General features: G+C 37.7%; 1 long non-coding RNA gene across 2 annotated transcripts; it reads right to left on the reverse strand.

Moving 5' to 3' along the window:
* Positions 1–4,302: 4,302 nt before the first annotated feature.
* LOC122872393 lies at positions 4,303–13,395 on the reverse strand. Of its 2 annotated transcripts, none has more exons than XR_006377098.1 (3): positions 13,254–13,395; positions 11,922–12,058; positions 4,303–4,428 (listed from the first exon to the last, which is right to left on the reverse strand). It is a non-coding gene; the product is annotated as an uncharacterized LOC122872393 (long non-coding RNA). The 2 variants fall into 2 exon arrangements; XR_006377097.1 differs by having other exon boundaries at positions 4,303–4,431.
* Between the last annotated feature and the right edge of the window lie 1,083 nt (positions 13,396–14,478).

Here is a 14,478-nt window from a genome sequence, read left to right on the forward strand (position 1 = left end):
TTGTGATTGTCAGAGTCTAGCACCAGTGCTGAGATGGGCCACCCCGCAGGTTAAAGGAATATTTCACCTTCGCATATGATTATGATGTTGTCTTTGCATTTAAGGAGTTGCTTTGGTTGAATGAAGTTTTTCATTGTTTAGGGAACTTATTTGAGGTTTTAGTATTTACTGGTTGGATATATCATTAAGTAACTTTCATGGCAGAAATGGCAAAGTAAGACTAATAGACTGACCTTTTCCCATAAAGAAGAAAGGTGAGAGCTCTGTCCCTTCCTCAAAATGCTCTATGTTCCTCTTACAGTATATGATGGATCTTTCCCTGTTTGATTGGAAAATAATGGATGTAGAAAGAAGCTATTTATTCTTCACTCCAAAACCTGACATTAACTGTAGATGTTTTATGATTTATATGAACTATAGCTTGTAGCTCCACTGGAAATATTTCAGTATATCAACTGAGAATGAAAATGACGCAGTCAAACAACATTTTAGGATGGAATTTTTCCTAATTGTAGAAGTGACTGTGCCAAAATATATGTGAACCGTATGTGTTATATTATTAAAACCTATTTCTCTGAGCTTCAGAAACTGGACCATCCTGGCACTAAAAAAACCCCAGCTTCTTGAAAGTATACTCCAGGGTCTTTAAGTGCTTTTTAGAGCCCCTCATGTGTCCTCTGTGCCACAGATGACTTGACTCTGAGTGGGCAAAAACCACTATGGTGACACTGGTCTGACACTATGGTCTCAACTAATTAATATGTTGACCTGCCTTTCAACAGTTTATATTGGTGGTCTTTGTTGCGCTTGGTGGTTTTGCTTGCTGGATTTTGCACCCTAGTTCATACTAAAATGTCTGAATTAAAACATTTATACTGAAGTGGTTTTTGAAAAATGTGTTCTCATTATAGGCCCAACTAGTAATTTTTGATCATGTAAATTACAGGTGCATCCTCACATATAATGTTTGACTTTTAAGAGAAAGCATAAGAAATTTTCAAATTGTAAGCCTGTTTTACTAATGGAAACATCTTAATAGAAGCATTATTTAATTCAGTTTGGAAAGAATAGCAGATTTCAATCAGCAGCACTTTTGTTTATTATGGATGACGCCTGGGCCTTTATATGCTAAACCCTCGATGCTAAAAATACTCAGATCATCACTGTCCTGAATAAATCTCACCAAGTATGAGACATCTTAAATTGTGTCTCATATCTTGACTAAAATACCTCCACATCCTACTGAATACTTGTGTGTGGATCCTTTATAAGTTGGACTTTCCCTTTAAGACCTAAGTGTCACTGCTCAGAGCAACGTTTGCTCTGAGAAGCAGCGAACATGCCTGGGAGTTTTTAAGAATAATTTGAATAGCACTCAGACAGACTACATATTTGATAAACGCCTTCCCTCAGTCTTCATAATAAAATGGATTTAGTTTTAAGGGAAGAATTCTGAATTGATTTGGGCGCACTTTTTAATAGTCACATTCATTGAGGACAAATGCTCTGTTTAATATTTCAGTTTTTCAAAGCCCTCTTGATGTGAAAAGGGGCTTTAATTAAACAAAAGGCAAAAACACTATAGACCTAAGCTGCTGTATCTCTTCAGTGCTCACAGTCTCTTGGGTTATCACAAACAAGCCAGTTGGAGGAGCTCAGTGGACTGCTTTAGTGCATACACATCAGAGGTGCTCAGGTGTGTTAGCTGGGCACATCTGAAAAGGAATAAACACATCTTGAAACCTGTTTTCTAATACAAAATGCACAGGAGCTCCATGGAAAAAAACCCCAAAACACACACAGAAATCTCTCCATCCATTCAATCTAGAATAACTTTGTTGCATTTAAGTGAATACTGCTGATCCATATATAACCCAACAGCTTCCAGTCCAATTAAGAAAGACATTAATTACTCATCGCCATATCATTTTCCCCGTCAGCCTCCTAGTCCATGTCTCGGAGTACGTCTTGTCACAAACAATTAAGCCAATAAAGATGAAATTTAATTAAATTAAGGGCAGTGACGTGTCGTTTGTTGCAAAGTCATTACAATCACGCAGCCTGGAGGGTGGAGGTTATTGATGGCTGTCTTTTTTGGGGTAAGTGGACCACAGTGACTCATACGATGAGCCCCATCTTGGAGAAACCGACTTGATTTAGCTTTGAGGGGATGAGGCCAGGCGGCAGATTTCTATGCTGCAGCTCATTCCAGTTCACACTGTGAACCATCTGTCTGTCCTGACCTCACGCCCTTGTGGCATATACGTTGTTGCCATTACCAATTTATTCATTATATAGTCTAAGTGCAGAAAATATTATCAACCTATCATTTCATCAAAACCACCAGGTTTGAGAACAGTTTTTGGTCTGTTGCAATGATGTCAAATGAATAATTTCTAATTTCAACGAGTAAATTTGCCTCTATATCGATGAGCAGAAAACTACTGGTGAACTGCTGTGTGAGTTGAAATTTTAAAGCAAGCTCCACCTTTGGCTACACCCCAATCTGTGATGCAATAGTCTTTTCTTTTGCATCAGATGTCAATGGTGAAATCCCCCCAAAAAAAACCAAATCCGACATTGATAATATTAATGTCAGGTGTACATTTTATAAAAATGAACAAGAACCATTCATGTGTCTCTCTGTAATGAGACAAATGAAATGTAATTGTACTACTCTTGTAATTGAGTAGCAACATGTGTAATTTTCAACAATAAAAGCAGAATTAAAATCTTTGTTAGATGTAATTTATATATTTTGAATAATAGGCCCCATTAATTTCATAGTAAATGTTATGATCTTAATGGGTAAATTTACTGAAAGAATGCTTTTGTTCATTTTCCTTTAAAACCTAAAATTTTTGCTGCACTCAAACAAATACATAAAAACTGAGTGTCTAATAACCCTGATTAATTGTCATCTTGAAATTATTTAAAATGTGATCAGCCATTCGCCTTTTTCTTTTCTTTTTTAAAATGTATTTTTTAATCTTGTAGTTTGATAGTCCAAAACTCATTTCCTCGTTCATTGGTCGCTGATGCAAAGATAGCAAAAATACAGGAATCCAGGTGACTAGATGACATCACACTACCAACAAACCAACACAATACTTATCATCAACAATAAAATCACTACAAATCAAACAGCCAATAAATTAAGTCAAATACAAAATTACATACAAATCTTAACCAGGATGGTAAACTTCAACTTCTAAATGTCCCATAATGCATAATTTAAAGATAACTTAATGCAATTCCTTCCACCACAGAACCTAAAAGAACAGATACTTACTGTTGGTATGTTGGTATCAAACCTTGGCAAGCACTGGTGGGAATGAGTTCCCCCAACCCTATGAAGGTGGTCTTTGAGATACTCAGGGCCTCTGTTGTTGTAAATATTCTGTATCACAGAGTTGTATAGCGCTATATGTCTTTATCAGACCTTCAAAGCCTCTCTACTGGTCTTACCCCCCCCCCCCCATATTGTGTGTTACATCTCTATTGTTTATCACTACTGACATGATAAATGTAATATGGAAATATATTTTGGTCTATAAAGTTTGGAAAAAAAGGCAAATTCCGTATTGTGACATCACAACATCTTAAAGTTTAGCTATGCAAATACAAAGGCCAGGCCATTTTCATAAAATCAGTGATACACGCATATTAAACCCACATATCAGTCACACGCACATATTTTTAATTGGAAGCGAGAAGGATTAATGAATGAATTACATGCTTTAGTAATCCCTGCTGGGCAATTCTGTTTTTGCTTCGCCCCTCTCCACAGGAAGGTCAGAGCACAGGGTCAGCTGCAGAAAAGCACACCGGGAGCTAATACAGCTTCTTTCTAAAGGACAGTAAAGCAGACTGGATCCCTGCCAACATGTTGGGACTTAACCCTGGGTTCATGTGTTTAGGATGGTCTCACTAAACATGAAACCATCTCCAAGCGCTAAAGAGATCAGGATCAGGCAGGAATAAAACCTAAAATATTGCCTGGAGGAACTTTTAATTGATGAGAAACTGAGGCAAACCTTTCCAAAACTAAGACACCGTTAGTATTGCTAGTGCAGCAAATACAGTTTACCGTTACTCCTTTGCAAAGGGTACTGACTTGAATTAAACCCTCCTATAGTAATCCGTCATTCAGGCAAGTTTAAATGAGGTTTCCACCTCATTAAGGGAGGAACTGAACTCCAGGAAGTCTCAACGGCCTCCTCAGGGTTTTGGTTACCAGGGTTGTCCATAGGTTGCTCAGCAGCATCATGTTTCTGTGTCTCTGTCTGTGTCACCAGGCAAGGGAGCCCCATCTGCTGCCACATGGGGGGATAAGAAGAAGAAGAAGGAGAAGAAATGGCACGCAGCTTCTCCAAACTCCATCCCACTTGGGTCTGACTCAGAAAAGCTGGACTTGATGCTGCCAGCCTGCTGGTGAGAAAGCATAATCAGCATCATGTAACACCCATCCGAGTCACTGCCTTTTCTCCCTGACTCCTCCAAAACCTCCTCCTCCTAATTTTGTAATCAACATCAACACAGATAAACCCACCTTACCGTACATTTTTATTTTTCATATCCTTACTATGTGAACCTGTCTTCCATGTCAAAATCATCAAGACCTTCCTTTGCACATGAGCTTCTTAATTTTAATATTGGTATTAATAACATAGGGTATTGTGTGGCTCTTAAGCTATCTTGACTCTGGCATGTATTAGCCTATCCTCTGTGCCCAGCTTCCTCTCAGTTCCAGTTCTCAAAAAGATGGCATATTACAGCCAAGCCTGCATGCCAACAGGAGAACCTTAGGTTTTCAAAATAAAAATTCAGCTGTATTTAGAGAGCATATGCTACTGCACACACTCTCCAAAGGAAGGCCTCTTCTTGTCACATGCTGCTTCTTTAAGAGAAACAGTGCCACAGTGCATCTTTTCTCCAAATGGGGAGCAGGTGTGCAGAGAGCAGTGGTGCGTCAGTTAGTCAATTAGTCTTGTTCTGGCGTTAGCAAACTGCAGCGTATTCCAGTGTTCCAGGAATTACGTTCATAATGGACGACAGGTTGTGATTTGTGCCCAATGATAATGTTTAGTGACATTTTATGTAGGAAAAAAAAATCCAATTGAACATGACAACATTTAGTCAGATGATAAGCTTGTGAATAAGTAACCCATATCTCCTTTGAATTACAGTATGTTGGCGTGCAACAAATGTACATTAATACATTTTTTACATATGTACACTTAGTTCTAGCACAGGAAGTAGTGTTACATTCATACTCAAGGGTCTGGGAATCGGGGTTCATGTCCTGTCCGGTCCCATTTCATACTGGGAGGCAGCCTTGACTTTTTTTTTATTGTAACCACAATAGTTTTCCTAAATTAAGTTGTTTTAGCTGTCTAACCATACCTTGCACTGTAGTTCATTAAACTAATTTTTGTCTGACCTCAACCAAGTGGTTTGAGTTGCATAGACATAACCATTATGACCTTAATCATGCTTTAATTGCCACAGCTCAGTTCAGTATACACATACACATTTGCAAAGAACATTTGGTCCTGTATCTTCATTTTGTTTCATATATATATAATAACCACAATCCGGTTCTGCAAATGCAAAATAGCTGCATATAAAAATAATTTTTAGGAGGAAAAGTTAAGTCAAAGAGATGAGACAGCTTTCAGGTCATTCCACGAAGTGAAGTCCTCACTCAGGGTGTTATGGCTTATATTTGCAGTAAAGAAACTCAGTCTGTTCTGGACAGAAGTGACATGTGGTCCTGTGGGAGGAAAGTTAAGGCTTCTGAAGCTGCTATTTTGTAGTGCTGCTATTTCCCTTAAGATTTTTGGGATATTTTTTTGCCGTTATTTGATGTAGACAGGGAAGCCTGGAAGAGAGAGTGAGGGGTATAACATGTAATAAATGTCCAAGGGCAGGCTCAGACTAACATCCACCTAGACACTGGGGCTGAGGTATTGGCTTTTCTTAGTGCAGAACAAAACATTGCTAGAATTGGCCTTCACATAGACTTAGTCCATACCCCATGGGGCTCAGTTTGCCCGCTGTAAGGCCACATGGTTTTGACCAATTATTAGGATACTGAGTCATCTGTTGTTAGCTTACATCATATCCACAGTATACAGTATATTCCTATGTACAGGTTGTTCCAGAGGTTTGTTTGGTTAAAAGTGACCACGAGTAAGACTTTGTCCAAAGAATGTGGGGATGTTGACAACTTCATTTCCTTGATGAAACTTTGAGGTAAAATTGACTTTCCGCACAGTTCTCAGTAGCTCCAAAGTGCATCCACAACACTTTACAGGCTAAAAATGTCCATTCTTTCTAAATTATTTACTTATTGCTGAGAAATAAAGATGCTTTTCTGTTTCAGGAGACCAGATTCAGTTATGTCTCCAAAATGCTCTCATAACTGCCGGTAATTGCACTAAAATTGTTGTAATAGTGGAATACCAATACACATACAAATAAGAGACTATCGAAAGCTTAGATATAAATGGATTAGAAGTGTTCTGAAATTATAATAAGCTGGGAGTTTTTGCTCCAAAAGAAATGCCAAAAAGTGAGATTTTAAAGCCAGCAATCCCAGCACCTAACCAAAGTCAATCATCACCAAGGACATCACTATTGTCCACTGGGTTTGTACTGTACCAAAAGATATTCAGTTTTTATGTAGTGACCTTTTTAGTCCACATACTGTGAAACCCACAGAGGAACATTGTGTGAGAGTGTGAGTCGAGTGCATTGTGTTTTGAATGGGTGTTGAAGTGGGTTTGGAAGAATTTCTAATGAATGCTCTTAAGAGATTGGCATTTAAAGGCGTTTAGTCAACTCACAGTGGAGAAAGTAGTACTAGTGTATAGTACACAGATTTTTTTTAAAGGATTGTTCATAGAAATAGTGCTAGTGTGGTCATTAAGTAAAATGGCAAGAGATGGCTAAATGTAGAAGGAAGTGTGGAAATACTTTGACCAAATTGATGATAAGGTTTCAAACTACTTTGCTTGAAAGTATGTTACCTACATCAGCTATAAGTCACCATTGTTGTGTGTCATTGCGTGATTTTTATGTGTTATATTTTCCCACCATTCTTGTCTATGGAAAAATTGTTGTAACCATAACTTCAGCCTCTCGTCAAGGTCAGAATCCCCTTGGACGCATGTTGTGGAGGTCGTCACTACTGGAGAAAATGGCATTTCTTTGTGTAAAGTTGAACTTGCGCTTTTGTTGTAAAACCCCAAATAGATTGTGATTGACAAAATATTTTTACCACAAGGTCCAGGAGCTTTCTATTGTATCGCACAATATTCTTCTGCAGATGGAGTTTGCTTGCCAGTTGTCATGGAATTGGAGAGTTCTTGACCTTAGAAACAGCTACTAAGTGGACCGGATTGTTTTGTCAACTACTTTTTCTGAGATCAATATTAAACATTCAATCCTACTCCGACTTGAAGCCAACATTTGCAAGATGTTCTTAAAGTGTTCAAAAAATAGAAAGTGGACCTTGTGGTGAGATTGTTTTGACAGCTACTGTTTCTGAGGCCAAGAATGTGATTGTGATGTTTTGAATACAAGAGGTAGTCCGAACACCTCTCATTATAATGGATATGGTCATGTTCCAGGCATAAAAAAATGAAGTTATAGTATTAATTTGTAATTTGTCCTTCAGACCTATACACAGTAGAAATCACTATAATATTATTGTACTGTTCCTAAAGCACCTAGAAACACACCTAGAAACACATAGAAAACTAATTTCGACTAATAACCTTCTTTATCATTAAATTGACTACGCTGCAAGCTTTTGTTAGCCTTTAGTCGACAGCCTTTACCACAGCTGTTCTTTTACTCCGATACATTTTATTATTGTCTATTATTAGATTTGTGTTAATTTGCCTGTGTGTGTCCGCTCACATCAAGTTGGCAACCCCATGGGAACCTGAATGCTTTTTATTAACTGGAGAGAAATTTAAAACACCCATCCCCGGATCGCCATGCATGTAATAAGGATTGTGTCACTCTGTGGGTTGATACAGTTGTCTGAGTCTATCAAGGTCCATGTTCCTTGGGGAGAAATGAAAAAGGACTGCAGAAGCAGATCTATAGAAGCCGGGTAAAATGAGATTGAGAGCTCTTTTCCTTTTTATGTCTTCATATTTTGAACTGATGTTCCACTTTATAACAGCATAATGACATAAGCGCTACAAATTCACAGGCATTTGGAGATAAGTGGAGGGAGTCATTGAGGAGATTTTAGGCATGATTATTATAAATTAGGATTCTTGAGGAACGTGTGGGCACATTTTTATAAGGTTGGATCTCTTCATTTCAAATTCCATAAATATATTCAAATTAAAAGTTGCTGCTGAAGTTGAAAATGAGGGGAGGAATGCTGATAACACTTACGAAACCTGCACTGCTGATAGATCTACGTACAACTAGATAGTTTTTATGTGCTTGACCTCCTCTTTTCACCACACGCCCACAAAATCCACTCTGTGACAAAGTTGTTTGCCCCGAGGTTACTTGCCTCATTGGCTACAGGCTAATAGCACTGACCTAAGCCACAATGAAAGCCTTTAAATGCCTTGTACTTTCCTAACTCAAATGCTTCACAGACCTCCTCCTTGACACCAGTTTGCCTCAAATGAGCATAATACAGTCAGCACTGGTCTAAACTTTGTTGAACTTTATCCACTTTTCCTCAGCCTTTTCCAAACCATGAAAAAGGAGGCACAATGTGATGTACAGGTGGAGAGAATGACAGTGATGACAGAGACCTCAAAGTCAATAAAAAAAAGCTGTGAATATCAGCATTAGGTTGTTCAAATAAAAAAAAACTGTCAACGAAGGCTTGTATTTGTCTCACAAAGGATGACAGATCAGTAAAAATATCCTGTAGCTGTTTTGCATTATGGTCTACTGGGGCAGCTGTCAGTAGAGAAATGGATACTAGAAGATGGATTTCTCCCTGCATGAATATTAGTGCAAAGTCTAGAAAGATGCCCCTGCTCTTTATTCTGATGAGCTGATGTCAAGGCATGCTATTTATCTTTGATGTTTGAGATAGCTGAAGGTTTTTTTTTCTGCCTTAAACAGTTACATGCCTGAAATGTCTTGATGTGATGTCATGTTGTCCACAGCTGACAGAAAAAATAAGATAAAAGCATCACCAATCTACAAGCTCCCGGAAAAGGTCCAATCAGGTCCAAAAACAACAGAGGCATGGACTTGGTCTCCTCATGAATTTGGTGAGTTCAGAATTATTTTTCAGAATCAGAAATCAGAACCAGAAATACTTTATTGATCCCTAAAGGGAAACTCTTTGTTACAACAAGAAGTACTTATAGAATAGAAATACACATAATAATAAATAAGTCTGCAAGCAAATCGAAATATGATACACTATAATACACCTAATCAAAATAAGTACAAGTGGATATGAAGTATAAAGCTAAGTAAGTGTACAGTACAATGTAATAATGTAAGTAATAGTAGTGCAATCATGTGTATTGTCAAGTTGAGTGTAGCAGATTTAACCAGCTTATTAGGTGGTGGATATTGCACAGCAGTAATATAGTTTAATAAATATCAACAAACATGGAATAATTAAACTGAGAACAAACACAGTATATTTCACTGGAGTAAGAGAATATTGAGAATATTGCTCAGTATTTCAGGTATTGCAGTAATGTTAATGATCCAATGTCCAGTTGAGTAATATCAGTGCCAGTTTCCCCGACACTTAGAGGGAAACTTCTTTCACTAAAAACATTACATTAGTCAAATCAACAGGATAGGCAGATAACGACTTGTTCAGGACTTGAAACACTAGGTTTGGGACTTGACTTGATTTACCTGTCTTGATGTGGGATATGACTTTATAACCAATACTTGAGAGTTACGTGTGACAATGGACAATGGTTCTCATGCGAGAACTTTTTGTATTCTTAATCTTTAAACCTCTCTTAAATTTTGAGTGTCACAAGATGAAAAAGTCCCCATTTCATCTAGATGAAAGTCACCTGTTCATGATAAGGTGTGCTTTTGTGAGATTTGATCATTGGCATAATTGACACTCCCAAATTGCTACGTAAGTCTGTTAAGTTACATTCACATAAATGTTACCGAAGATTAAAAAGAACGGTTTCAACAAATTTAGCAGAGTCAGTAGTGGTGTTAGAAGACCTGAAACAATTAGAAAATATCAATACAGCTGCCATGACAGGTCATCACAACAGTGCCGTACTGTGAAAGAAATAAACAATGAATGGTTTGACATGAAGTTAGATCCTAAAAAACGTAATTATAAAACAAAGTGGTCCATGACTTAGATGGGAGGCAGTCAAGGGGATGTGAAAGTCGCGTGTTGGACAAGAGAATATTATATGCAGTAGGTGATGTTACATTGTATGACGCAATGGATGTCCACCTGGACAGTGACCTGCATAAAGATCCAGAGGCAGCTGTGAGAGTGAGAGACTTTTCATTGCAACTTCTGAACTGTTGCCATGCAAAAATAGCCAATAGAATTGTTTTTAAAAAATGCTGTCGAACATCTTAGTAAATGAACAGAATATTAATTTTCCATGAAGTTCATTTTATATATTTATTTATCATTTCAGTTCATTTTGTTGACCTTTAAACTGCAGATTCATTTGGGCAAAGGCATAATTCTTAATTCAAACAAGGGTTTTCCCCTGTGAAAGACAATGTGTCTGTGACTTGTACAACAGGTCGGGACCACTTCCTTCTTATCTAAGAGAAAGTATTTCTCTGTTTGTACGAGAGGGTTCTTTCATGAGACCCCATGACTTTGTTCCACCTCTGAGAAACAGTCGACTTTTCCAGTCACGTATGAGACAGTTCTTGCATCTGGGATACTACCTGTTTGCTCTGTAGCTGTGACCACAGGCATGTCACAGGAAGGTTGTTCTCTTATTGCATCATAAAGGCCAAGGGGGCAGCTACAATGTGAGATACCTGAGCTATTTTAGATTCTGGTACTGTATACTCTGTAAAAACTAAAGGCAGCTTCTCCCAGTGCTGCTGAAATCCATCACGCAGCTCCTTCAATGTCAAAATCCTACTAAATACATCTTTGAAGTATGACAGTAACAATAACAATGTACATCAGGGATTTCGCAACATAATACTATAGAATAGTTTGTACCTACCTGGACTGTCAACATTTTGCGGATTGTGACAGTAAAAATATTATTTTCCATCACAATAGTTTTCATTTTTCATGAGAGGCTTGCTACTGCTTCGTTAGTACAAGAGGCAGCGGAGGAGATAGACAGCACTCTTAAAAAAGTCTTTAGGCAGCAGGAGACTGGCGTTTTGGAAAGACATTGCAAATCTGTCTCTTCACTCTTTTCATTATCTAACATCATGACGAAGTGAATGTACCCAAGGGAAGTAGCAACAGATATAGCAGCGAGTATCAATAATTCATGCGTTCATATATTGAACAAATACAAGCTCACTATTGTCAGGCAGTTAGATATAATGTTACTGAAATGGAGAGGAAAGAGCCAGAAGCAATCTCAAATGGCCCAGTGATCGTTATTCATCGGTGGTTAATTGTGCTAATTCTGGAAAGGCTAAGATATGCCTCTGCAGACCAATGAAATTAATGTGTGGAGGAAGAGGTCCTCTGTTGTTTAAGAAATTAATTACAAACGTTTAATGAAAAGGAAATGTTCCCATTTGCATTTTCATGGCTTGAATATCCAATGAATCTTACGATGATGTAGATTGACAGGGCTTTTTTTTCTGCTTTGACCACATGCTAATGGGAATTGCTTTTTAACTGACATATTTAGTCGTACCAAGATAATGTCTCTAAGTCTTTTTCATTGATTTTGGACGCCGCTTTTGAATAGCACTAGTACAGTCCATACTTTTCATCATGTTGCCTCCCATATTCTCAGCCATGTACTTCTAACATCACCGCTGTGCTGGTGCCATTGTTCACTAATGCTTCTTCCTGCAGCAACTGGACATGTCCACTTCTTTTTGAACCCAGAGGGCAGCACACCTGGAGATGAAAAAACATTTTCAAGTATCCAGGACATTCCAATGATGCCACATTTATGAAAATGTTGTTTTGCGAGCTGTTTTGACCCTAACATGATGGCAAAGTACCCCGAGGATACCTTGTAATGGATTGCATGATATGTCTGCTGACACACCCAACATCAGTCACTTCCTGAGAGGGAAACAAGATGGGGGTGTGAGGACTCTCATTTTGATTAGGAGCGTTTCATTCTGTCGCTTGTTTTGTTCAAGGCCTGAGGTCTGAGTTTTAAAAGCATGGGACCTTCAATGATCTTCAATAGTTTGTTTTTAACAAGCCATGACAAACAACATCATCTCCTTTCCCCCTTCTCTGCTCTCTCAATCTCCAGGCTTTTAGCTTTGCTCAGCCTTTGAACTAGGCCTTAGGGCAGCCGTGTTGAAATAGACATGGCCCTGAGGAAGCCAGACTCCAGATAGAATACCCTCTAATTTCTGGTATCTCTGTCGTACAAAACAGCCGAGTGGCCATAGGAAGGGGAAAATACTGCAATTAAATCTCTGCCTATTAATCATTTTCCAGTTTTGAAGTCTCGACTTTGTAGCAAGGTTTCCATTTTTAGTTCATCAAGTTAAGCCAAAAATGTGTAAACTCTGCTGTACTTTACTTGAGTATTTTCATTTTACGCTACTTCTTGTTACTGGTTTCTTTTCCGATTAAGATTTCACATAAAAAGCGTATGATAAGCTTATGAAATGCAGTGCACTGTTAAAGATTAAACCAGATGTTCCCAACCCTTTTCACTTGTGACCCTTTACAAAAAGTTACAAGTTGTTAGCAGTTCCACCAAATAGTGATTTCCCCTCTAATCTTTTCATGTGGTTTCATTTAAATAATTGCTTGAGGCCCAAAATCCAATATCCAATCCAATCCAATCTTTTATTTTTGGTACTTTGGCATTTTGCTGATAATACTTACTACTACTTACTAATACTGTATTTTTACTTTTACTGAAATTTAAGTTTATAAATTTAAGTCAAAAGTGAAACTAATTCACAATGGCCAGACTTTGAATAAAAGTAGGCACACTGCTGTAGCTAGAGTTCCAGACTGTTCATCAACATGAACAACAAGCAAAATATGTTTTTACTTCATGTGAATTTTCTGGAGTAAAGCATCATTATTCTTAGTGGTCTAACTTCTTCTTCTTACTCACTGTGTGATCAACTCTGTGAAATCAAACTCAAGCCGTCCCCTCTGTGCTGTTTTTTTTGTAAGTAATGTCTCCAGTGAACCAGCAGGGATCAGTAGAAGATGAGGGTGTGCTGCTGGTCCTTTATCAAGAATCTTGTGGTGGGGCTGTAGAGGGAATCAAAGTATTTGCATTTGAACCACAATCACCATGGTAATGTTTTTCTTTAAAATCTCTCTTGCAATTTTTTACTGACATTTAGTGTCATTTACTGACTGACATGACTAAATCTGCCTGGAAAATTGCATGAAAGTTATTTTACTCAAGTACTTGGCATTTATTAAGGTTTACGGAAAACTAATTTTAGTGTAAATTTCAAGAGTCAAGAGAAGAATGAAATTCAGTGGTTATCTTGAGAGTGTAAACAAACACTTAATTTGGAGTTTTAATGCCGCAAATGTCTAGGACATGACTGAGCATGTGTTGCAGTCTCATCAGAGAAGAGAGTGTATCAGCATTTCTCTAGAAAAACAGTAACTTTTAAGTTGACATAAATTACTCTTAAAGCCTGTTTTCACCTCCTGAGCTAAGTAGTTTGTCCGTTTAAGACAAATCACCAAAGAGATTATGTACTCTGATGGATGCATAGCCAAACAAACCTTAATGGCTCTACTAACATAAATCATTTGCCCCTGTACAAAGGGGCAAAATGACAATTAGTTAATTAGCTAGAAGTTGCCAGTGGCACCATAATTGCCAGCCTCCTCACCTGTGTTGGTTTATTCCTCTCTGATAGGTCACACTTCATCTCAGCTAGTTGTCTATACATCTGTTATTTAAAGGTTAAATCATTCCACAGTTTGGGAATTACACTTATTCCTGTTCTTTTAAAGAGCTGAATGAGAAAATTGATAACACAGGCAGGCATCCAAATAAAAAATACCTGTGAATACGGTTGAAGCAGAGATCCAAAATTCTTTTTAGTTTCTCATGATTTTATTTAACTTTATTTTAGTCTGTTGGTTAATTTGACAAGGACAATGCTCATCGATCAACAGAAAAACACTGTAAATGCAGCCTGAAAAGTAGAATTAAATGATATATCTTATAAAATTCATGCACACAACATAAAAAGTATGCACAAAACATAACGGTACACATCCACCAATAAATAAATAATAAATGCCACATGTTGGTGGCTATAATTCATACTAACTAAGAAAAAGAAAAAAGAAACATGCAAGGACAG

Source organism: Siniperca chuatsi, linkage group LG24 (assembly GCF_020085105.1).
Source record: "Siniperca chuatsi isolate FFG_IHB_CAS linkage group LG24, ASM2008510v1, whole genome shotgun sequence".
In the NCBI taxonomy this organism is placed as follows: domain Eukaryota; kingdom Metazoa; phylum Chordata; class Actinopteri; order Centrarchiformes; family Sinipercidae; genus Siniperca; species Siniperca chuatsi.